The following is a 26,165-nucleotide window of genomic DNA, read 5'->3' as shown; positions in this document are numbered from 1 at the left end:
TGTTGAAAATTAATTTTGAATTTGGTGCTAAAATGGACTGACTATCTTTTAATGTGAATTATATAACCTGCAGCAGCGGGAGAAACAGCATTTTTAGAACAGTTTGTTAGATGTCTCTGAATCTTAAAAGTTATTTATTTGTGTTGTATCAGTCTTGGCTTATTTTAAATAGTAAGGTTTGAATTCATAAACTCCCTAAGTCACAGACCAAAGATGTGAACCTATTTCAGGATAAGATCTAAAAATCAGTCATGTGTAAAATTTATGACTGTTTCTATATTTTTTTTCCTTCTGTGGTCCTCTAGTCATTTGTTTCTTGTATGGCATTTTAGTGTACTCTGAAAATATCCTTTCTGCTGCCTTGGTTAGATGCTAAATATGCAATAGCACCATGTTGAAGAGAGATTGAGGAATAATGTTCAATGCCATCACTAAAATAGAGGAACTATTTTGTTTAGTCTTAGAACTATTAATTCTGTGGGGGGGGGGGATCCAGCATTTTTAAGGATATGAATGTATATCGGTGTTGAGATTTGAGTTTTATATCATTATGAATGATGTGTTACTCTACTTATAGTTAGTGCTATAAAAAATTGAGAAACTAGTGCTACCATTCAATGTGCATTTGTTATTTTTAAATTTTTTTGTACTTTCCATGTAATATGCTGCCACAATTTGCACCATGTGTATGCTCATATGTCAGTTATCTATTGAAACATTAGATAAACTTTTAGTAAGTGTTTAGGAACCTAAATTTGGACAATCAGTGTTATAGCTTAATGAATAATTCTAAGATGTTTGCTTCAGATTGTGTGTCATTTTCTGTAGTGATATAAAAAAAATTGGAGGATGGGAATTTAAGTATTTTTAAAAAGCAAAGTAAAATCAAAATTCCTTCACATGTCTGAATGATTCCCATTCCTGCTCTGTTGCTTCGGTTAATTCAGAGGCAAAGTGTTGTACACAGCTTTTACCTGAGAATCACTGGTAATTAACTCTGGTTTTAGCTATTACTGTATATCTGCTTATTAAGTTTATGAGCATTACCAAACCTATTTCTCTTGCAGGAAAGTTTCTCTAGCTATTTCAGTATGATGGTTTTAAGGCATGCATATGCAGCATCTCTGCATCTCATTGTTAAGTTCAGAGTCTTTCCATTCACTTATTATGTATTTTAGTTGTCCTTTGTATACTTCTGTACATGCTTTTCAGCATTTGGTTCTTTAAGTTGTTTTGCTGAGTGTCTATTCTGCTCTTGGCTATTGGTACCTCTGTTCTCCCCATTCTAAAGGCGCTGCCATGGCTGTTGTCTTGTGACCCGAACAAAGCTGTTTCTATTTCACTTGTTAGCTAGCACTGCTTAAGAGAAGAGACATTGTGCTTATCTTTATGTAGATGAGAAAATAATCATACCCATGTGATGCACAGTATTTTTAGTTTGTGCTTTTTTGTCAATGATAAAAGCAGGAGTAAGACCTGCCAATTTGAATGGTTTAAAAATCTTTGATTAGTACTTTTATTTCCAGCACAAGCTATTTGTAAAATTAATTGCATGGTAAGGAACAGCATTAACCTGAGGGTAAGCATGTATGTTACACAAGTTTAAATTAGTGAGGTTTGGGCTTGTAACCTTAATTGGGCATGACAGTGATTGCAGTTTGATTCAGTAAATTAAAAATACTGAAGTATAGAGTAACTATATCAACTTACTAAGTTGTTGCATATAATCACATCCTCTCTGAAAAGAGGACAATTACTGTCTTCTCTATGAGATTCCATTTTTAGACCTTGTCTCTTCCATCTATCACTTCCCAGCTTCCCCCTCCCCTACTCAACCAACGTTTCACTTATCATCTGCCATCTTATACTCCTCTGCCCCCCCCCATCTTCTTATTCTAGCTCCTGCCCCTTCCTTTCCAGTTCTGATGAAAGGTCTTGGTCCAAAATGTTGACTGTTTAATCCTCTCATAGATGCTGCCTGACCTGCTGAGCTTATCCAGCATTTTGTGTGTGTATGTTACTTGGATTTCCAGCACTTGCAGAATTTGTGCTTACAATCACAAATAATTGTATTTGTTGCTCTAATCTTTTGTTTTGGATAACTCAGTTATAGTTTCAAGTTAATTTAGTTGTTTAACATTGTTAATTATACCATCTCTTGATTCTGTTATTAAAAAAAATTCTGCCCCAATGTGACTTGTCAAGATTGAAGTCAATTCTGTAATTCGACCCTTCCTTTACCCTTTTTACCAATAGAGTATTGCTCTATTTTTTAAATCTTTTTTATGAATTATTTTATAAGGTCTCATTTAGCTTCCTTTTAATTCCAAGCCACTTTACCGAAGAATGTGCTACTGAGTGTGTTACTGAAGAAGACGAATGCAATGTTGGCATTCATTTCTAGAGGAATAGAGTATAGGAGCAGGGATGTGATGTTGAGGCTCTATAAGGCACTAGTAAGACCTCACTTGGAATACTGTGTGCAGTTTTGGGATCCTTATTTAAGAAAGGATGTGCTGACGTTGTAGAGGGTTCAGAGAAGGTTCACTAGAATGATCCCGGGAATGAGAGGGTTAACATATGAGGAACACTTGACCGCTCTTGGACTGTACTACTTGGAGTTTAAAAGAATGAAGGGGACCTCATAGAAAAGTTTCGTATGTTGAAAGGCATGGACAGAGTGGATGTGGCAAAGTTGCTTCCCATGGTGGGGGAGTCTAGTATGAGAGGACATGACTTGAGGATTGCAGGGCGCCCATTCAGAACAGAGATGTGAAAAAAAAAATTTAGCCAAAGGGTGGTGAATCTATGGAATTTGTTGCCACGGGCGGCAGTGGAGGCCAAGTCATTGGGTATATTTAAGGTAGAGATTGATAGGTATCTGAGTAGTCAGGGCATCAAAGGTTATGGTGAGAAGGCAGGGGAATGGGACTAAAGGGGAGATTGGATCAGCTCATGATGAAATGGTGGAGCAAACTCGATGGGCTGAATGGCCGACTTCTGCTCCTTTGTCTTATAGTCTTATGGTCTTATGAGTACAATGCTGTAGATGCTGGAAACCTGAAGCAAAAGCATAAAATGCCAAAAATGTCAGCAAGACAGAGGTAACCTTTCAGCTTGATGGTATTTCATTAGAACTGGGAATATTTAAAAAGCTGTTCCCAGATCTGAAGAAATTTGATGACATTAACTGTTTCTTTGTGTACAGATGGTGCCCCATTCCTTGAACTTTTTTTTTAACAGTTGCTGTTTTTTGTTAAGATTTCCAGCATTGTTAATATTTAGCTGTAGTTATTTTGACACCACTGTGAGGTAACAAGGTATGTAACATCATTATTTTGATGACATTACAGTTGTTTATTTTCTCTTGTGTGTACAGATTGAATATTGTGCGATAAACAGAAGTTGAAATCAACTTGATTAATGTAAATTTTCTTTACAGCTAAATCAAGTAGAATTTGTTGTCCTGATTTCTGAATTGGTTGTTCTAATATTTTCCTCTGAATTTTAACTCGTGTTTAGAGGTTCACATGTTCCCCCATTTTGTTTTCTTCCATTTCTTCTTTATTGTAAGCTGAGCTGTATATATTTTCAGTCATCATGTGTAAGTTAAAAGATGAGTTTTATTGAAGTCAAAATTTCGTACCCATGTTAAATTAAGATACCAAGTAATAATGACTGAGCCAGTGGATAGGATTCACTAGGATTGTTCATTCCCAATTATCAACGAAGGCTAATTTTTTGGTTTGTCAGTTTATACTGCAGAGAAGTGCTTGCCTTCCAGTCAATCCATTTTTTTAATTCAACCATTGGAAGTATAATACTGTATAATATGTAGTGCTATAATAATCTCTGTAGATGTACTCCAGTGATTCCTGCCTTCTAACTTTACTCCACTAACAGTGAACATGAGTCTCATTCCCATAAGTAATGCTACAGTAGACCAATAAGTACTTAAAATATTGTAAAAGCTGTAGTATAATCAAAGGTGGAAGAACCTCCCTAAATTGCATGCACTGATCCCTCCTCACATTTCTCTTGTCATTCTACTGCTACTGTGACTTCACTGGTTTTATCTGTCTGTCTCTCTGACTTCTTCCTTTGCAGATTTGGTAGCTAGAAAAGAGGGATTCTAAGAGAGAAATTTAATACACAGGGAATTAGTGTGTTGTTTCTTGATATGAATGACCTGGAACAAAAAATTGTGTCATAGATTCAATGAGATAACCAATTCCTATAAAATTATAGTTTAGATGATACTATTTGAGCTATTTCACCCGTACTGTTAGAGCTAGATGCTCCCCCTACTCTTCACAAGGTCATCAAAGCCATGGAACAGCTAAAACCTACAAAGCATCAGGGTCTGACGGTATCGCAGCCGAGATCTACCAGTATGGTGGTAACACACTGACATCATGCCTACACCAGCTGTTCACAAAGCTGTGGGGAGCTGCAGAACTACCACAAGACTTCAAAGATGCATCAATTGTGACCAATCTACAAGAACAAGGGAGATAAGAGAGACTGCAACAATTACCGTGGCATCTCTCTTCTGTCAGTTGTGGGAAAATGCCTTGCGAAGGTCATCCTTAGACGCTTGGCGTCCAACATCAGTGACAGCATCCTTCCAGAAAACTAATGTGGTTTTTCAACAGGCCATAGTACAATGGACATGATCTTCTCACTGAGGCAGCTCCAGGAGAAATGTGTTGAGCAACAGAGAAGCCTCTATGTCACATTTATTGATCTAGCCAAAGCGTTTGACACTGTTGGTAGAGATGGCCTCTGGAAGCTCCTACCAAAATTCGGTTGCCCTCCGCCACGCCTAACCAATATCATCCGTCAGTTCCACGAAGGCACGGAAGGCCACGTCAACATGTGTGGTGAGTTGTCAGACCCATTTCCCATCAGCAACGACATAAAACAGGGTTGTGTTTTGGCTCCTACTCTGTTTGGACTATTCTTCGCTGCTGTTCTGCAGGATACCACATCAGACCTGAAGTCAGGGATCTTCCTACAAGTGAGGGTTGTTGGCAGGCTCTTCGCAAGGCTGAGAGCAAAAACAAAAGTCAGGGACGTTGTGGCACATGAGCTACAGTTTGCTGATGACTGGGCACTGTTGCCCACTCTCTTGAAGACTTATAGGAGATCACCAGTCGCTTTGCCAGTACAGCCAAAAGCTTCGGACTGACAATCAGCCTGAAAAAGACTGAAGTTCTATACCAACTGGCTCCTGGCTCAAGCTATGAAGAACCAATTGCCCTCATTGATGACACTTGTTTCAGTGCTGTCAACAAGCTTTGCTACCTGGGCAGCATATTAACATCCTCTGCGTCTTTGGATGTAGAGATTGAGTCAAGAACCAGAAAAGCCTGCTTTGCCTTCGGTCAACTGAAAGACCGAGTTTGTAAACAGAACATCAGGTTGGCCACCAAGTGCAAGGTATACAGGATCGTTGTCATATCAGCCTTGCTATACGGATGTGAGATGTGGTGCCCATATCAGAGTCACTTACGCCAGCTTGATCAACTGCAGCAGCGTCACCTACGTTCTCTGATGAAGATCACCTGGCGAGACAAGGTCTCCAATACCGAGGTCCTCTCATGAGCTGGAATGCCAGCAGTTTCAACCTTGGTGAGGTGAGCCCAACTGCGCTGGGCAGGACATCTTTTCAGAATGCCTGACGGAACACTATTGTGTTGCCTTTAAGGCATTTGTTTAGTTTATTATATTTTCGCTTTAGTAATTCATTTGTTATCGTTTTCTAGTTAAAGTTAAGGTTGTTTAAAGTAAATTCGTTGTCTGTGATATATCGCGGCATGCGATGACGTCACACCCGGTTTCGCCGCGTCTTGTGGGAAAATACCGGTTTGGAGAAACGGGAAGGAGGAGGCTTATGTGAGCAGGATCAGCGCGAGAAAAGTTTTCTTTCTACGCACTAGAAACATTAGTGAAGCAACGCCGTAAGTTCATGAGATAATCGATGTGTTGAATTAAAAATGTTAACGCTGATTCTGTTAAAAGTAATGACGGTTGATAAAGTTTATGTTTTTTGTTATTTAAAGAGTTGCGGATAGTTTGTGTTGAAGTGTATTTAAAACCAGTCGATGGCGTAGGTAGATTCTGACTGTATGTTGCACTTTACTGTAATATAGTTGTAGTTTTACTTTTGCAAGTATTTATGATGTAAATGTGATGTCAAGAAGGAAACAAATACTGTATATATTTTGTATTATTTTATCAACAGTTTTCACCATACGTTAATGTGGAAGAGTGAACAGTAAACGGTTAATCTTACTGGGATCGCCTCATTGACTGGTTTATGCTTGGTGTTTAGTTCAGACTTCTTTTACACCTGTGCGAGAACAGTACAACTACCCAAGGACATCTTCTACGGCCAGCTGTCCAGTGGTACCCGAAAACGAGGAGGCCAGCAACTACAGTACAAGGATGTTCTGCACAGGAGCCTCAAGAAAGCTGACATTGTCCCATCAAAATGAGAGGATCTGGCTCAAGATCGCTCACAGTGGAGGGACACCATCAGAAAAGGTGTGGACGCTGCTGAGAACAAGCTCATAGAGGCAACAGAGGAAAGGCACAGGAAGCACCACAAAAGAGCTTCTGCCCCTGCTGCCCCTCCAGGCCTCACCTGCCAAGTATGTGGCAAGCAGTGCCTGTTAGGGATCGGCCTGTACAGCCTCTGCAGGATGCCATATCAAAGCCCACTGACTGACTGAAAGGAACCATCATCATCCTAAGGATAGCCAGAGAGAGAGAGAGAGAGAGAGAGAGAGAGTGATTTGAGAAGCAACATGGTACTGAAGTGAAAAGAAATTGTTGATTCTGCTGCTCTGTAATTTTTTTAATTAGGTTGATATATTCTGTTTAAGACAGCCAGATTCAGCTTCCTGCTATAGACAGTACTCCTTTGTTGTAGTTTGGTTTTAATAATAGTCATAGACTAATGAGGCGACCTGGTTCACTTTTTGTAATATATTTTCAGTTTGTAATACAATACCTCTGGGTTATAAACTTCTGTACTGCTTGACCTAATTCAAAATTGGAAAAAGTGAGTCATATTAATATTTAACCTGTAAAAGATAAGTTCTCTGGTCGAGATGGATTGAACAATGCATTTTTAAATCCTGTGAAAGTAATAGTAGAGTTAGTATTGAACATATGTGGGTCAGAGTTTTAGGGACTGCTAACCCAACACAAATCTCAAGGGAGATTAAATGCATAGACAGACCAGATAAAGTATAAGAAAAATATGAAAGAGGGCCCAAAGAGAAAAATTGTTGAACCCAACGTAATACTTTATGCTTAAAGGTTAAGACATAGGTGGAATTGGATCATGTGGAATTTAATGGTACAACTGAGTATTGACCACAATGGTTGGGCAAGGCCAATTGTGTCTGGGGACTATATCTCCAAATGAAGACATTAAGCTAAGTAGTATAGTGAAAGGAGCTTCTATTCTAGAGCATTCATCCAAAGACATAAATTTGAACTCCAGTATGGCAACTGTGAAATTTAAATTCCAGTAATTAGACATGAAAAACAAAACTGCATTAATAACCACCTAATTGCTGTAAAAAAACACATCTAGTTCAGTAATGACCTTTACTATTAATACTTTTGACTCTTAAAAGCATCCTCAGTTCAGGATCAGTTAAGGATGGATAATAATTGCAGAATTTTCTGTATCCATATTCCATAAATGAATAAATAAAAATAGTCTGACATCAAAGAAAGCCTTCGGGATAATATATCAGGTTTCTCAGAAAACCTGTGGATTCAATTTAGAGTTCAGTCTGATTGATTTTAATTTCTACCAACTAGAGATAAAAGGGAACTCAAAATAAAATTAATTTTATTGTTTACTTCTCCATCAACTGGATCTAGACCTTTCATATCTATCCTAGATAGTTTTTGGAAGGGAGTCACCATATAAGTGAGAACATAAAGGAATTCAGAAAGAACAAATATGGTTGCAAAAGAGATAATAAACTGATGTTGGGGAAGGGATAGTATATAGTTGGCAGGAAGCATTTGATGGCATTGTTCAGGAATTTCAAAGTTGGGCTGTAAATTTGGATATGGAAAATGTGGAGGCAGCACAGTTTAGTAATGCAAAAATAAATGCTGGTTTTGTCAAACTCCATTGTGAAAAACACTTAACCATATAACAATTACAGCACGGAAGCAGGCCATCTCGGCCCGTCTAGTCCGTGCTGAACACTTACTCTCACCTAGTCCCACCAACCTGCACTCAGCCCATAACCTTCCATTCTTTTCCTGTCCATATACCTATCCAATTTTACTTTAAATGACAATATCGAACCTGCCTCTACCACTTCTACTGGAAGCTTGTTCCACACAGCTACCACTCACTGAGTAAAGAAATTCCCCCTCATGTTACCTCTAAACTTTTGCCCCCTAACTCTCAACTCATGTCCTCTTGTTTGAATCTCCCCTACTCTCAAAGGAAAAAGCCTGTCAACGTCAACTCTATCTATCCCTCTCATAATTTTAAATACCTCTATCAAGTCACCCCCTTAACCTTCTACGGTCTAAAGAATAAAGACCTAACTTTTTCAAGCTTTCTCTGTAACTTAGGTTCTGAAACCCAGGTAACATTCTAGTAAATCTCCTCTGTACTCTCTCTATTTTGTTGACATCTTTCCTATAATTTGATGACAAGAACTGTACATAATATTCCAAATTTGGTCCTACCAATACCTTGTACAATTTTAACATTACATCCCAACTCCTATACTCAATGCTCTGATTTATAAAGGCCAGCATACCAAAACCTTTCTTCACCACCCTATCCACTTGAGATTCCACCTTCAGGGAACTATGCACCATTATTCCTAGATCACTCAGTTCTATTGCATTCTTCAATGCCCTACCATTTACCATGTATGTCCACTTTTATATTCCTTAAAAGCGCCAGCACTTCCTCCTCTTTAATCATCATAGTTTCCATAACTTCTCTACTTGTTTCCCTTACCTTACACAATTCAATATCCTTCTCCTTAGTGAATACTGAAGAAAAGAAATTGTTTAATATCTCCCCCATCTCTTTTGGCTCCACACATATCTGTCCACTCTGATTCTCTAAGGGACCAATTTTATCCCTCACTATCCTTTTGCTATTAATATAACTGTAGAAACACTTTGGATTTATTTTCACCTTACTTGCCAAAGCAACCTCATATCTTTTAGCTTTTCTAATTTCTTTCTTAAGATTCTTTATATTCCCCGAGAACCTCATTTATTCCATGCTGCCTATATTTATTGTCGGTCTCTTTTTCCAAACCAAGTTTCCAATATCCCTTGAAAACCATGGCTCTCAAACTTTAAACCTTTCCTTTCAACCTAACAGGAACATAAAGATTCTGTACCCTCAAAATTTCCCCTATAAGTGACCTCCATTTCTCTATTACATCCTTCCTATTAAAACAAACTGTCCCAATCCACTCCTTCTAAATCCTTTCGCATCTCCTCAAAGTTAGCCGTTCGCCAATCAAAAATCTCAACCCTGGGTCCAGTCCTATCCTTCTCCATAATTATATTGAAACTAATGGCATTGTGATCACTGGACCCAAAGTGCTCCCCATCACATACCTCCGTCACCTGACCTATCTCATTCCCTAACAGGAGATCCAACACTGCCCCTTCTCTAGTTGGTACCTCTATGTATTGCTGCAAAAAACTATCCTGCACACATTTTACAAACTCCAAATCATCCATCCCTTTTACAGTATGGGCTTCCCAGTCTATCTGTGGAAAATTAAAATCTCCCACAATCACAACCCTGTGCTTACTACAAATATCTGCTATCTCCTTGCAAATTTGCTCCTCCAATTCTCGCTCCCCATTAGGTGGTCTATAATACACCCCTGTAAGTGTTACTACACCTTTCCCATTCCTCAATTCCACCCAAATAGTCTCCCTAGACGAGCCCTCTAATCTATCCTGCCGGAGCACCGCTGTAATATTTTCTCTGACAAGCAATGCAATACCTCCCCCTCTTGTCCCTCCGATTCTATCACACCTGAAGCAACAAAATCCAGGAATATTTAGTTGCCAATCACACCCCTCTTGTAACTTGGGTATATAAATCCAGCATATCTGTCTATGAGAAAAATTGGGCAAAATGAAAGTAAAGGTAAGGTAAAGTGAGAAGAATGTGTTCCTGGCAAACATTTCATTAAGTGAAAGTTTATAAATAACAAGAGCTTGCTGAAATACAATACGCTTTGGAGGGAGAGAGTAGAATTCTGTTCCTTTATAACAAAGTATATATTTATTTATTAAAGTTGTGTTCCCACAGAGCTGATGGAATTAAAGGGAATGTTTGTAAATTAAGGAATGCCTACAGCTAGGAAAGAATTTGAAAATTGAAATTTTAAACCAGTTTGAATGGAGTCAAGAAAAAAACAAGTAGAAGCTGCTGGGAATAGATTATCTGTCCCCATCAAACTGATTACAGGTTCAACAAAGTATAAATGAGGAAACTGACAGAAAAATAACAAAAGTAACTGTTTAATTTTAAAAATGTGTTTTTATCTTCTGTAGACTGGACATAACAACTTGTAGTCATAACTGCAGATGATAGATCTATAGATTATATTCATAGATTCATAATTGCACAAAAGGAGACCAATCAACCTAAAAGATGCATCCCATCTCTTTATGCATCTTGTCATTCCCCTTTCCTGGCTACATCTTCATAACCTCACAGTTTATTTTACCTCAAGTGTCTAGCTAGTTCTTCGAAAGGTCTAATTAGCTGTTCACACTACCCTTGTAGTCAGTAAATTCCAGATGATAACCACTGTCTGCTGTTTTTTATTTTTTCCTCATATTCCACCCTTCCTAACTTCCCCTTCTGCCTTGCCATCTGTTCCCTTTTAATCTTACCTGCTTCTGCACCCATCTGCAGATAGGATCAGTACAACAACAGGTTATCTTGCACATTTCTCAATCTTTTCCAAAGGGAAAAATAACTACCAGTCCTTTCACCCAATTTTGTGGCTGAAATCCTTTGTCTCTGGAACTGCTGTCTGCTCATATGCTAATTTATAGGACCATCACATTCTTTCTAGTGTGATGCCCAGTCTGAATGTTAGATGCCTTTTTAGCTCAACAAATGTTTAAAAATTTAAATGTTTAGATTTTAAAGTTATTCCGGTAAGATGGCAGCGTGACCAGTCGCAGCTGCTTCTTCAGGGTAAGCACAAGGTCCTATCATATTATCAATGTGGTACATCACAAGTTTGATGCGCTGATTTATTGGATGCAAGATGCAAGCCTAGTCCTCAGTTGTAGCTGGTGGCAGTTGTTTGCAGCCACCTGGAGTGAGTGAGCGAAGTTGTTGGGCTTCACTGGGGACAGTGTGGCGGGTGTCCAGAATGGAGTCGGAACTGCCCTCCTAGAGCTTCGCTCAACAGACTGCAGATTTTTAAAGCAGCCCTCAATGCACTTCTCAGCCACCAGAGGAATGGGTGTTCCAGCCAACGTGCTCTACCAGGGATGGCGTAACATAGTTGTGGAGATTTAAAATGGACAGAGGGGTCTGGACTATATACGTATATATTTGGTTGTGTTTTAACTAATATTCTATATTTGCTTTTATATGTAAGGACTGGGCCTCAAAGCCACAGTCTTGCCTAGTGGGAGTGGGGCATCGGGTAAGCATTGCGCCTCAAAACCCCTGTGTCACCAAGTGGGCATTGAGAGACAGTCGACAGATAATATCAGTGGGCTGGGGGATCTGGACTGTATATATGTTGATGCATATTCTGCCTTGTTGTATTTTTACTGATACTCTATGTTTTGTTAACATGTATGCATCAAGGAGGAAGGAGTTGGGCATCAAGACTCTGAGTACGTGATTGTGATCTTGTGTGTGACTGTTAGTAATGTGTCTTTGCACCTTGACCCCATAGTAATGCTGTGTTGTTTGGCTGTAATCAAGAGTATTTGTGTATGATTAAATGACAATTAAATTTGAATTGAATTGAAGCATAAAGTACAACAAACCTTGTGCATGGATTTATGATGCCTTGCACATGATAGCTTTTCAACAGGGCTGCTATTAAAAATTAATTTACATATATACCCAGACCCCTCTGTTATTGTGAGACCTTTGGAACTATGTCACATAACCTCTGTTCTTTCATTGGACGTTGACGTATATCCTTTCAGACGAAACAGCTGGAGAAGCAGTTTTCATCATTTTTCTCACAGGATGAAAAAAGGCTATTGAGCCAGTTGAGTCAATACAGAGTGTTAGCCTTGCTAGCAATACTATTCCCCCAGATATTTACCAGTGACCTATACTTTTGGACTTGACTGTCAATTCTCCTCTGATTATCCTACCACCTACCCACATGAGGAGCAGTTTTTACTGTAACCAATTAACCTCCCAGTATATCTTTGGGATGTGGGAGGAAACCCATGCAATCACAGGCAGAGCATTCAAACTCTACAGAGTACCAGAATTGATCTCCTGGGTTGCTGAAACTGTGTGTGGTAGCTACACCTCTGAGCTACCCTGGCAGATGTATTGTTTCTGTCTTCCAGCAGCACTTAAATTTGAGAACATTCAGCTTTTTAGATGGTAACAAATGTAATATATGCTACTGATAAAAACTAGAAAGGGTTGGTTTAAAAACTGGAAGGGTAGAGTTATTACTCAACTATCAGACTCCTGAACCAGTGTGGATAGCTCAACTCATTCCACAACCTGTGGACTCACTTTCAAGTACTCCACAATTCATGTTCTCAGCATCATTTATTTTTTTTTATATTTGCACCATTTGTCTTATTTTATTGTTTGTTTGTAATTTTTCATTGATCCTATTGTACTTCCCTGTTATACTGTGAGTGCCTGTAAGAAACTGAATCTCAAGTTAGTCTATGGTACTTTGATAATTTATTTTGAACTTTGGAAAAGAGAGAAGACAGGCTTGACAGCAATAACAGGGAAAGTAATAGAATCCATTACTTATTCATAGAGTTATACAACATGGAAAACAGCGCTTTGGCCCAAATTATCTGTGCTAACCAAGATACTTTTTTAAGGTAAGGCCATTTGCCTGTGCATGGTTCTTAGCCCTTTATAACTTTACTCTCCATGTATTTGTCCATATGTTTTTTGGATTGTAATTGCTTTTCCACCTTCTCTGACAACTCTTTCTATATACCCAGCAGCCTTAATGTGGAAAAAGTTTCCCTTTTGGATCCCTTTTAAATATTTTCGACTATTTTCTAGTTTTCGACTCTCGATCCTAGGGAAAAGACTGAGTATCCTCTCTATATCCCCCAGTTTATTAACCTCTATAAGATAACCCCTCAGCCCTCTTTTCCCCAGAAAACACAGAACTTCCCATCCAATTTCTCCTCATTATTCAAGCTGTTCAGTGCAGGCAACATGTTTGTGAAGTTTTCTGCCCCATCTCCAGCTTAATCACATCCTTCCTCGAAGTGTCGAAAACCAAGAAAATGGAACTAGAAGCCATATTCCAAGTGCAGTCTCACAAATGTTCAGTACAACCGTAGTATGATGTCCCGACTCCTAAACTCAGTACCACTATTGCTGTTGTTGATACTTTCATTGAACTACAGTGGTGCTAGAAAGTTTGTGAATCCTGTAGAATTTTCTATATTTCTGCATAAATATGACCTAAAATGTGATCAGATCTTGATGCAATTCCTAAAACTGGATAAAGAGAACCCAGTTAAATAACTAACACAACAAACAAAATCCTACATCTGCAGATTTTCTCTTGTTTGTGACAAAAACATTATACTTGTTCATATATTTATTGAGAAATATTATCCAATATTACATCTATTTTTTGGAAAAAGTATGTGAACCTCTGGACTAATGCCTTCTACAAAACCTATTTGGAGTCAGTTGTTCCAACCAATGAGATGAGATTGGAGGTGTGGGTTGTAGAGGTGCCCTGCCCTATAAAAGAGACACACAAAGTCAGGTTACTGACAGAGCCTGCTCTTCTCAAGAAAGATCTGTTTATGTGCACCATGCCTCGATCAAAACACTTTCAGAGGACCTTAGAAGAAAAATGTAGATATTCATGAAGCTGGAAAAAGTAACAAAATCGTTTCTAAAGACCTGAGTGTTCGTCAGTCCACAGTAAGGGAAATTGTCTACAAATGAATGAAACTCAGTACTATTGCTACTCTCCCAAGGAGTGGGAACCTGCAAAGATCACACCAAGAGCACAAAGTGCAGTGCTGAAGGAGGTGAAAAAGAACCCAAGGATAACAGCAAAAGGCCTGCAGAAATCTCTAGAACTTGCTAAAGTCTCTGTTCATGTTTCCACTATAAGAAAAACGCTGATCTAGAATGGAGGTCATGAAAGGACATCAAGGAGTAAACGAATGCTCTCCAAAACAAAATTGCTGCACATCTCAAGTTTACAAAAAAAAATCACACTTGGATGTTCTACAACCCTTCTGGGACATTGTTCTATGGACAGATGAGACAAAAGTTGAACTTGTTGACAGAAATACACATTTCTATGTTTGGAAGGAAAAGGGCACTGCACACCCCATCAAAACCTCATCCCAACTGTGAAGCATACTGGAAGGAGTATCATAGTTTGGGACTGCTTTGCTGCCTCAGGGTCTGGATGGTTTGTATTTGTTGAGGGAACAGCAAGTTCAGAATTGCAGCAAGACATTTTACAGGAGTATGTCAGGCTGGCAGTCTGTCACCCGAAGCTGAATAGAGGCTAGATAATGCATCAAGACAATGGTCTGAAAGACAAGAGTAAACCAACAACAGAATGGTTTAAAAAGATGAAAATTTGTGCTTTGGAATGACCTTAGTCCTGATCTTAGTCCTGTAGAAATGTTGTGGAAGGACCTGAAGCAAACAGTTCCATGCAAAGAAGCCTATCAGCATCCCAGAGTTGAAGCAGTTTTGTAAGGAGGAATGGCCTAAAATTCCTCCAAGCCTATGTGCTGGATTGATCAATAGTTAACCGGAAACGTTTGGTTGAAGTTATTGCTTTATGAGGGAGTCACACCAGTTACTGAAAGCAAAGCTTCACATACTTCTTTCCAACAAGTACATGTTATATTGGATCATTTTTCTCAATAAATAAATAAATGAACAAGTATAATGTTTTCATGTTATTTATTTAATTGAGTTCTCTTTGTCTAGTTTTAGGACTTGCATAAAGATCTGATCATATTTTAGGCCATATTTTGCAGAAGTAGAGAAAATTCTACAGAGTTCACAAATTTTCTAGCATCACTTGTGCCGCTTAGACTTTCTGTTCAATAACACAGAGAGAGCAGAAAGGAGACTATAAACCTCTTAGCCTCATATTAGTGGTTAGAAAGTTGTTGGAATCAATAGTTAGGGATGAGATTACAGAAGACCTGGAGACACATGACAAGATGAGCCAAAGCCAGCATGGTTTCCTGAAAGGAAAATCCTGCCTGACTAACCTACTGCAATTTTTTCAGGAAATTACAAGCAGGGTAGACAAAGGAGATGCAGTGGGTGTGGTGTACTTGGATGTTCAGAAGGCCTTCAACAAGGTGCCACACAGGAGGCTGCTTAGCAAGATAACAGCCCATGGAATTACAGGGAAGTTACTAGCATGGGTTGAGCTTTGGTTGATCAGCAGAAAACAGAGAGTAGGAATAAAGGGATCCTATTCTGACTGGCTGCTGGTTACTAGTGGAATTCCACAAGGGTCAGTGTTGGGACCTGCTTTTAACAATGTATGTCAATGATTTGGATTATGGGATTAATGGATTTGTGGCTAAATTTGCAGATGTTACAAAGATAGGTGGAGGCGCGGGTAGTGTTGAGGAAACAGAGAACATACACAGAGACTTAGATAGTTTAGGCAAATGGGCAAATAAGTTGCAAATGAAATACAATGTTGGAAAGTATATGGTCATGCAGTTTGGTGGATGAAATAAAAGGGCAGACTTTTATTTAGATGGCAAGAGAATTCAAAACGTAGATATGTAAAAGGACTTGGGAGTCCTTGTGCAGGATATCCTAAAGGTTAACCTCCAGATTGAGTCAGTGGTGAAGAAGGCAAATGCAATGTTGGCATTCATTTTTAGAGGTATAGAATATAAGAGCAGAGGTGTGATGTTTAAGTCTCTATAAGGCACTCATGTGACCACACTTGGAGTATTGTGTGCAGTTTTGGGCTTCTTATTTTAGAAAGGATATACTGACATTGGAGATGGTTCAGGGGAGATTCACAAGAATGATTCCGGGAATGAAAGGGTTACCGTATATCTGGCAGCTTTTGGGTTGTATTCCTTGGAGTTCAGGAGAATGAGGAGGGATCTCAAACATTCCAAATGTTAAAAGGCCTGAACAGATTACATATGGCAAAGTTACTTCCCATGGTAGGGGAGTCTAGGACAAGAGGGCACTACCTCGGGATTGAAGGATGTCCATTCAGAACAGAGATGACTTTAGAGATGACTAATCTATGGAATTTGTTGCCTCGAGCGGCTGTGTAGGCCTAGTCATTGGTTGCATTTAAGGCAGAGATAGATGGGTTCTTGATTAGCCAGGGCATTAAAGGGTATGGGAGAAGGCAGTGGAGTTGGGATGACTGGAGGAATTGGATCAGCCATGATTGATTGGCAGAGCAGACTTGATGGGCTGAATTGCCTACTTCTGCTCCTTTATCTTATGGTCTTATAACACAATACTGTTGTTATTCACTATATAAAGTGGACTCTTAACTTTCTAAACTGGATTACTTTGTACTTGTCTGAGTTAAGTTCCATCTGTTTTTGTATTGCCCACTTTTCCACTTGATCTAGATCCTGTTGTAAACTTAGACAGTTTCTTAATTGTCCATTGTTCTAGCCCTTTTGGTGTAATTTGCAGACTTGCTAATTATGCTGCCTACGTTCTCATCCAGGGTTTTATATGCAAATTTATAACAAACAACAAGGTATCCATCACAAGCTTCCTGTGGCATACCAGTAGTTACAGACCTCCAGTATGGAAAATCAAACCTCCCCTATCACACTCTGCCTCCTACAATCAAGCCAGTTATGTATCTAGTTGGCTAGCTCAGTGTGGATCTTATGTTTTCTAATCTTCCAGAATAGCCTATTATATAGATACTTGTCAGAGGTAAAGTCAACATAGACAATGGCTACTGCCCTGCCCTTGTCAATCCTTTTGTTCACCTCCTCAAAAGACTCAAGCTTGTGAGGTGCTACTTCCCACGCACAAAGCTATGCTGACTATCTTGGATCAATCTTTGCATTTCCAAATGCAAATAAATCTTATCTGTTAGAATCTCTTCCAGTGACCTAACCACCACTAATATAAGGTTCTCATGCCTGTGGTTCCTTGTCTTGTGCTTGCAAACTTCCTTAAATAAAGACACATTAACATTCTCTAGTCTTCTCGCTTTTCATTTGTGGCTATCAACAAGTGAACACCATCATTCCTGTAGTCCTGATTGAAAAGCTACAGAACCTGGGCCTCTGTACCTCCCTCTGCAAATGGATCCTCGACTTCCTTAACTGGAAGACCACAATCTGTGTGAATTGGAAATAACATTTTCAGCTTGCTGACAATCAACTTTGGTGCACCTCAAGGGTGTGTGCTTAGCCCACTACTCTACTCTCTACATCCATGACTGTGTGGCTAGGAACAGCTCAAATGCCATCTATAAATTTGCTGATGATACAACCATTATTGGTAAAATCTGAGATGGTGACAAGAGGATGTACAGGAGTGAGATATGCCAACTAGTGGAGTGGTGTCACAGCAACAACATTGCACTCAATATCATAAGACCAAAGAGCTCATTGTGGACTTCAGAAAGGGTAAGACGAAGGAACACACATCAGTCCTCATGGAGGGATCAGAAATAGAGAGAGTGAGTAATTTCAAAATCTTGAATGTCAATTTGAGAACCTAACCTTGTTGTTGCGGGGTATTGCCACAAATCATCTGGGAGTCACAGAACCTCCTCTCTGTACCTCTAACTACAGAGACCCCTATCAGTACCGCTCTCCTCTTCTCCCCCCCCCCCCCTTCTGCACTGCTGAACCAGACTCAGTGCCAGAGATCCGGCTTCCACAACTTGTCCCAGATAAGTCATCTCCCCCACCCCAACAGTATCCAAATCGGTATACTTGTTGTGAAGGGGAATCGCCACAGGGGAGCCCTGCACTGCCTGCCCTTTCCCCTTCCCTTGCTTGATGGTAACCCAAATACCTGTGCGCTTCTCCTTTGGCGTAACTACCTCCCTGTAGCTACTATCTGTAAACTTCTCATTCTCCTGAATGATCTGGAGGTCATCCAGCTCCTGCTCCAGTTCCTTAATTCGAAGCTAGAGGCAGAGAGTGAAGGCATCTCAGAAAGAAGCCTTTTTGTTTTAACTGATCAGGGAAAAGAGGCTAGACTGTGCAGGCGCATGACATAGCGTTCCAGAGGTTTAAAAAAAAAGGACCACCGTATACAGCGGCCATCGTCGGAGTGGACTGAGTCAGAGTGGGATGGCTTTGGATCAACAGGCTTTGGCCTCTGGTCTCCCTGACAACGACACCTGCAAGAAGTGCATCCAGCTGCAGCTCCTAACAAACCGCTTTAGGGAACTGGAGCAGGAGCTGGATGACCTCCAGATGATTCGGGAGAATGAGAAGTTTATAGATAGTAGCTACAGGGAGGCATTTACGCCAAAGGAGCAGCGCACAAGTATTTGGGTTACCATCAGGCGAGGGAAGGGGAAAGGGCAGGCAGAGCAGGGCTCCCCTGTGGCCATTCCCCTTCACAACAAGTATACCGATTTGGATACTGTTGGGGTGGGGGAGATGACTTACCTGGGACAAGTTGTGGAAGCCGGATCTCTGGCACTGAGTCTGGTTCAGCAGTGCAGAAGGGAGGGGTGGGAGAAGAGGAGAGCGGTACTGATAGGGGTCTCTGTAGTTAGAGGTACAGAGAGGAGGTTCTGTGACTCCCAGATGATTTGTTGCCTCCTGGGTTCCAGGGTCAGGGATGTCTCTGATCGTGTGCACAGCATTCTGAAATGGGAGGATGAGCAACCAGATGTCATGGTACACATCGGTACCAGTGATGTAGGAAGAAAGAGTGAGGAGTCCTGAAGAGTGAGTTTAGAGAGCTCGGTAGGAAGTTAAAAAACAGGACCTCGAGGGTGGTAATCTCAGGATTGCTACCAGTGCCATGTGCCAGTGAGGGTAAGAATAGAATGCTCTGGAGAATGAATACATGGCTGAGGAACTGGTGTACAGGGCAGGGTTTCAGATTTCAGGATCATTGGGACCTCTTCTGGGGCAGGTGGGACCTGTACAAGAGAGACGGGTTACACCTGAACTACAGGGGGACCAATATCCTTGCAGGGAGGTTTGTTAGTTCTTTTGGGTTGGGTTTAAACTAGATTTGCAGGGGGATGGGAACCAGAGTGCTAGAGTAGATAGTGGAGCGGGAGTGAAAATAAATAATGTTAACGTTTCATGCAAAGTCACAAATAGAAGGGTTGTGTGTGGCGGTAATAATCTTCTGAGGTGTGTCTATTGGAGGAGTATTGTGGGGAAGGCTGATGAGCTGAGGGCGTAGACTGATGCAGAATTATGACATTGTAGCCATTAGTGAAACTTAGCTCCAGGAGGGGCAGGACTGGCAGCTCAATGTTTCAGGGTTCCGATGTTTCAGATGTGATAGAGGCAGAGGGATGAAGGGGAGGGGGGTGGCATTGCTAGTCAGAGGAAATGTTATAGCAGTGCTCAGGCAAGACAGATTAGAGGGCTTGTCTATGGAGGCCATATGGGTGGAGCTGAGAAACAGGAAAGGTATGACCATATTAATGGGGTTGTATTATAGAGCACCCAATAGTCAGCGAGAATTGGAGGAGCAAATCTGTAGAGAGACAGCAGACAACTGCAGGAAACATAAAGTTGTGATAGTAGGGGATATTAATTTTCCACATATTGGTTGGGACTCCCATACTGTTAAAGGGCTAGATGGGTTAGAGTTTGTAAAATGTGTCCAGGAAAGTTTTCTAAATCAATGTACAGAGGTACCGGCTAGAGAGAATTCAATCTTAGATCTCTTATTAGGAAATGAGTTAGGACAGGTGATGGAAGTGTGTTTAGGGGAACACTTTGGTTCCAGCGATCACAACACTGTTAGTTTCAACTTGATCATGGTTAAAGATTGATCTGGTCCTTGGGTTGAGGTTCTTAAGTGGAAAAAGGCCAAATTTGAAAAAATGAGGAAGGATCAAAAAAACGTGAATCAGGACAGGTTGTTCTCTGGCAAGGATGTTGTTGGTAAGTGGGGGGCCTTCAAAGGAGAAATTTTGAGAGTGCAGATTTGTATGTTCCTGTCAGGATTAAAGGCAAAGTGGATAGGAAACCTTGGTTCTCTAGGAATATTGGAACTCTGATAAAGAAGAGAGAGATGTATGACATGTATGGGAAACGGAGCAAATAAGGTACTTGAGGAGTATAAAAAGTGCAAAAAAAACTTAAAGAAATCAGGAGGGCTAAAAGAAGAGATGAGGTAGATTTGGCAGTCAAGGTGAAGGATAATCCAAAGAGCTTCTACGGGTATATTAAGAGCAAAAGGAAAGTAAGGGATAAAATTGGTCCTCTTGAAGATCCTCTGATCTTCAAGAGGAAGATCTTTTTTACAGTGGCATGAGAGAGGAACTGGCCAAGGTTGACTGGAAAGGGACACTAGCGGGAATGACGGCAGAGCAGTAGTGTAGTGGCTGGAGTTTATGCGAGAAGTGAGGAAGGTGCAAGACAGATATATTCCAAAGTAGAGGAAATTTTCGAATGGAAAAAGGATTCAACTGTGGCTGACAAGAGAAGTCAAAGCCAAAGTAAAAGTAAAAGCAAAGCAGAGGGCATACAAGGAAGCAAAAATTAGTGGGAAGACAGAGGATTGGGAAGTTTTTGAAAGCATACAAAAGGAAACTAAGAGGGAAAAGATGAACTATAAAAGGAAGCTAGCAAATAATATCAAAGAGGATACTAAAAGCTTTTTCAAGTATATAAAGAGTGAAAGACAGGTGAGAGTAGATATAGGAGCGATAGAAAATGATGCTGGAGAAATTGTAATGGGAGATAAGGAGATGGTGGAGGAACTGAACAAGTATTTTGCATCGGCTTTCACTGAGGAAGACATCAGCAATATACTGGACACTTAAGGGTGTCAGGGAAGAGAAATTGCGCAGTCACAATTGCGACAGAGAAAGTACTCAGGAAGCTGAATAGTCTAAGGGTAGATAAATCTCCCGGACCAGATGGAATGCACCCTCATGTTCTGAAGGAAGTAGCAGTGGAGATTGTGGAGGCATTAGCAATAATCTTTCAAAAATCGATAGATCCTGGCCTGGTTCCGGAGGACTGGAAGATTGCAAATGTCACTCTGCTATTTAAGAAGGGGGCAAGGAAGCAAAAAGGAAATTATAGACCTGTTAGCTTGACATCAGTGGTTGGGAAGTTGTTGGAGTCAATTGTCAAGGATGAGGTTACGGAGTACCTGGAGGCATATGACAAGATAGGCAGAACTCAGCATGGTTTCCTTAAGGGAAAATCCTGCCTGACAACCCTATTGCAATTTTTTGAGGAAATTACAAGTAGGCTATACAAGGGAGATGCAGTGGATGTTGTGTATTTGGATTTTCAGAAGGCCTTTGACAAGGTGCTGCACGATGCTGCTAAACAAGATAGGAGTCCGTGGAATTATGGGGAAGTTACTTACATGGATAGAGTGTTGGTTGATTGTCACGAAACAGAGAGTGGGAATAAAGGGATCCCATTCTGATTGGTTGCCAGTTACCAGTGGTGTTCCACAGGGGTCCATGTTGGGGCCGCTTCTTTTTACTTTGTATATCAACAATTTGGATTATAGAATAGATGGCTTGGTGGCTAAGTTTGCTGATTATATAAAGATAGGTTGAGAGGCCGGTAGTGCTGAGGAAACAGAGAGTCTGCAGGAAGACTTGGATAGATTAGGGGAATGGGCAAAGAAGTGGCAAATAAATTACAATGTCGGAAAGTAGTTGGTCATGCGCTTTGGTAGAAGAAATAAACGGGCAGACTATTATTTAAATGGGGAGCGAATTCAAAGTTCTGAGATGCAGCGGAACTTAGGTGTCTTCGTGCAGGATACCCATAAGGATACTCCAGGTTGAGTCGGTGGTGAAGAAGGCGAATGCAATGTTGGCATTCATTTCTAGAGGAATAGAGTATAGGAGCAGGGATGTGATGTTGAGGCTCTGTAAGGCACTGGTAAGACCTCACTTGGAATACTGTGTGCAGTTTTGGGCTCCTTATTTAAGAAAGGATGTACTGACATTGGAGAAGGTTCAGAGAAGATTCACTAGAATGATTCCAGGAATGAGAGGGTTAACATATGAGGAATGTTTGACTGCTCTTGAACTGTACTCCTTGGAGTTTAGTAGAATGGGGGGGGGGGGGGAGACCTCATAGAAACATTTCGAATGTTGAAAGGCATGGACAAAGTGGATGTGGCAAAGTTGTTTCCCAAGGTGGGGGAGTCTAGTACGAGAGGACATGACTTGAGGATTGCAGGGCGCCCATTCAGAACAGAGATGCGAAAAAAAATTTTAGCCAAAGGGTGGTGAATCTATGGAATTTGTTGCCACGGGCGGCAGTGGAGGCCAAGTCTTTGGGTGTATTTAGGGCAGAGATTGATAGGTATCTGAGTAGTCAGGGCATCAAAGGTTATGGTGAGAAGACGGGGGAATGGGAGTAAAGGGGGGATTGGATCAGCTCGATGAAATGGCGGAGCAGGGTTGATGGGCTGAATGGCTGACTTCTGCTCCTTTGTCTTATGGAAATGGGATCTACAAGTATTTAGATAGACAGGAACTTATTAGGGAGAGTCAACACGGCTTTCTGCGTAGTAGGTCATGTTTAACAAATCTATTACAGAGTTTTTCGAGGAGGTTACAAGGAAAGTAGATTAAGGGAAGGCAGTGGATGTTGTCTACATGGACTTCAGTAAGGCCTTTAACAAGGTCTCGCATGGGAGCTTAGTTAGGAAGATTCAGTCGCTAGGTATATATGGTGAGGTAGTAAATTGGATTAGACATTGGCTCAATGGGAGAAGCCAGAGAGTGGTAGTGGAGGATTGCTACTCTGAGTGGAGGCCTGTGACTAGTGGTGTGCCACAAGGAACAGTGCTAGGTCCATTGTTATTTGTCATCTATATCAATGATCTGGATGATAATATGGTAAATTGGATCAGCAAATTTGCTGATGATACAAAGATTGGAAGTGTAGTGGACAGTGAGGAAGGTTTTCAAAGCTTGCAGAGGGATTTGGACCAGTTGGAGGAATGGGCTGAAAATCGGCAGATGGAGTTTAATGCGGAGTTTATTGCACTTTGGAAGGAAAAGCAAGGTAGAACATACAAAGTAAATGGTAGGATACTGAAGAGTGCAGTAGAACAGAGGGATCTGGGAATACAGATACCAAATCCCCTAAAAGTAGCGTCACAGGTAGATAGGGTAGTAAAGAGAGCTTTTGGTACATTGGTGTTTATAAATCAAAGTGTTGAGTATAAGAGTTGGAATGTTATGGTGAGATTGTATAAGGCATTGGTGAGGTTGAATTTGGAGTATCGTTTGTAGTTTTGGTTACCGAATTACAGGAAGGATATTAATAAGGCTGAAAGAGTGCAGAGACGGTTTACAAGGATGTTGCACTTGAGAAACTGAGTTATTGAGAAAGGTTGAATAGGTTAGGACTTTATTCCCTGGAGCATAGAAGAATGAGGGGTGATTTGATAGAGGTATATAAAATTATGATAGGTATAGATAGAGTGAATGCAAAGCAGGCTTTTTCCACTGAGTTTAGGGGAGAAAAAAACCAGAGGACATGGGTTAAGGGTGAAGGGGGAAAAGTTTAAAGGGAACATTAAGGGGTGCTTCTTCACACAGAGAGTGGTGGGAGTGTGGAATGAGCTGCCAGATGAAGTGGTAAATGCGGGCTCACTTTTAACATAAAAAAAACTTGGACAGGTACATGGATGAGAGGTGTATGAAGGGATATGGGCCAGGTGCAGATCAGTGGGACTAGGCAGAAAAATGGTTTGGCACAGCCAGGAAGGGCCAAAAGGGCTGTTTCTGTGCTGTAATGTTCTATGGTTCTAACCTGGTCTCAACCTATTGATGCAGCTATAAAGAAGGCAAGACAGCAACTGTGTTTCATTAGAAGTTTGAGGAGATTTGGCATGTCACCTAAAACACGCACAAATTTCTACAGATGTACCGTGGAGAGCATTTTAACTGGCTGTGTCACCCTCCGGTATGGGGGAGGGGGGTGCTATTGTGCAGGATCGAAGTAAGCTGCAGAGAGTTGTAAAATTAATCAGCTCCATAATGGGCGCTAGCCTCCCTAGTTTCCAAGAGATCTTCAAGGAGTGGTGCCTCAAAAAAGTGGCATTATTATAAGGACCTTCTCAGGAAGGAGGTACAGAAACCTGAAAGCACACATTCAGCGATTCAGGAACAGCTTCTTCCCCTCTGCCATCTGATTTCTCAGTGGACATTGAACCCATGAACACTATCTCACAAATGTTTTATTCCTGATTTTGCACTATTTATTTAATTGAACTATTTATTTATAAATAAAGCATCCCTTTACCTGTTTTAGCCTCTCCCAGTCAACATTTGCAAGTTCCTGTCTAATGCCATCAAAATTGGCCTTATGCCAATTTAAGATTATTAAAACCTAATCTTTCTTTTTCTGTTCATTCATTTATCAACATAACTAAGTCCAAAGTGTCAATGCTCCATAGTTGCTGAAATAACAAGAGCAAAATCCAAGTTGTTTTCTAAAAAAATGTGTTTAAATTAAATTGCAAATTACTTTTTACTTGGTCATCATGCCATAGTGAGGAAAATAATAAAGATTCAAAGGTCCAATTTAATGTCAGAGAAATGTATACAATATACATCCTGGAATGCTTTTCCTTTGCAAACATCCACGAAAGCAGGGAAGTGCCACAAAGAATGAATGACGGTTAAACTTAAGAACCCCAAAGACCCCCCAGGCTCCACCCTCCCACACGTAAGCAGCAGCAAGCAACGATCGATGATGATGAATTTTAATCCAGAGTATAATGCAGAGATAAATAAATGAAATATACATATATATAATGTGTGCTAAAAGAAGGTGAGCACCTGGTATATGATGTTATTGGGTAGGGTTGAAATGGATTTGAGATTGAAATGTTTGAGTAATGTGTTGAGGTTTCTTGCAGATATAACCAACAATGATTTAAGGGACTTGCATGCTGCTTGTAATTTACTTTGCCTAGTTTTGTGCAGTTATAAATCTTGGATGAATAAAGTACAACAAATCTTGTGCCTGGATGTATGAAGTCCTACACATGATAACTTTATTAATAGAGTTGCGATTAAAGATTAATGTACAGATATACCCAGACCCCTCTGTTACTGTGAGTCCTTTAGAAGTATCACATAATCTGTGTACCTTTTTTTTGGAGGAACTAATTTGAAGTCAGTATTGTGGATTAATTAATAACCTTGGAGTAAAGAATAAAATTCACAAATAAAATAGTTTTTAATAAACTAACTTGGAATTTGCTCTTGGTACTTCAGCAACTATGGAACATTGACATTTTGGACTCAATTATGTTTAACAAATGAAGGAACAAGAACTGAAATTTCACTTTTCATTCAAATATTAAATGCACATATGATGTTTGACAAGGTTAGATGTAGTTAGATACATCAATGTAAGGAAATGATAACAAGTAATCCTTTTCAACATGAAATCAATTCTGAGACAATTTATAATTGCCTATTTAGTATCGTGCCAACTTGGTCAAGAGCAGATTTTAAATTAAAATTTAACAGATCTACAGCTGGAATGAATCAAGTTAAATTGTCAATTCTGTTTGTTGCAATGCAGTCTGCAGACAAGAACTTCATGTTAATAATTATGCCTTCAGTGCTTTTACCATTGCTGGGGCAGTGTTATCTTTCTCCCATTAACTAGATTCTTTTGTATGGATGACACCAGAACCAGAGATCATAGGTTTAGCGTAAAAGCTGAAATGTTTAAAGGGAGTTGGTTCAAAGGGTAGTGTG

At 40.2% G+C, this 26,165-nt stretch overlaps 1 protein-coding gene and 1 long non-coding RNA gene across 3 annotated transcripts in view; both read left to right on the top strand.

Moving 5' to 3' along the window:
• The window catches only part of LOC132378545 (dysbindin-like), a 237,410-nt gene that overhangs the window by 127,508 nt on the left and 83,737 nt on the right, over positions 1-26,165 (top strand). The window lies entirely within an intron of this gene.
• Positions 3,330-9,805, top strand: LOC132378548 (uncharacterized). Its single transcript, XR_009507101.1, has 2 exons — positions 3,330-5,963; positions 6,248-9,805. It is a non-coding gene; the product is annotated as an uncharacterized LOC132378548 (long non-coding RNA).

The sequence above is a fragment of the Hypanus sabinus genome, chromosome 20 (genome assembly GCF_030144855.1).
Source record: "Hypanus sabinus isolate sHypSab1 chromosome 20, sHypSab1.hap1, whole genome shotgun sequence".
Classification (NCBI taxonomy): domain Eukaryota; kingdom Metazoa; phylum Chordata; class Chondrichthyes; order Myliobatiformes; family Dasyatidae; genus Hypanus; species Hypanus sabinus.
Note: the sequence above shows the minus strand (reverse complement) of the source record. Positions and strands in the feature narration are given on the sequence as shown.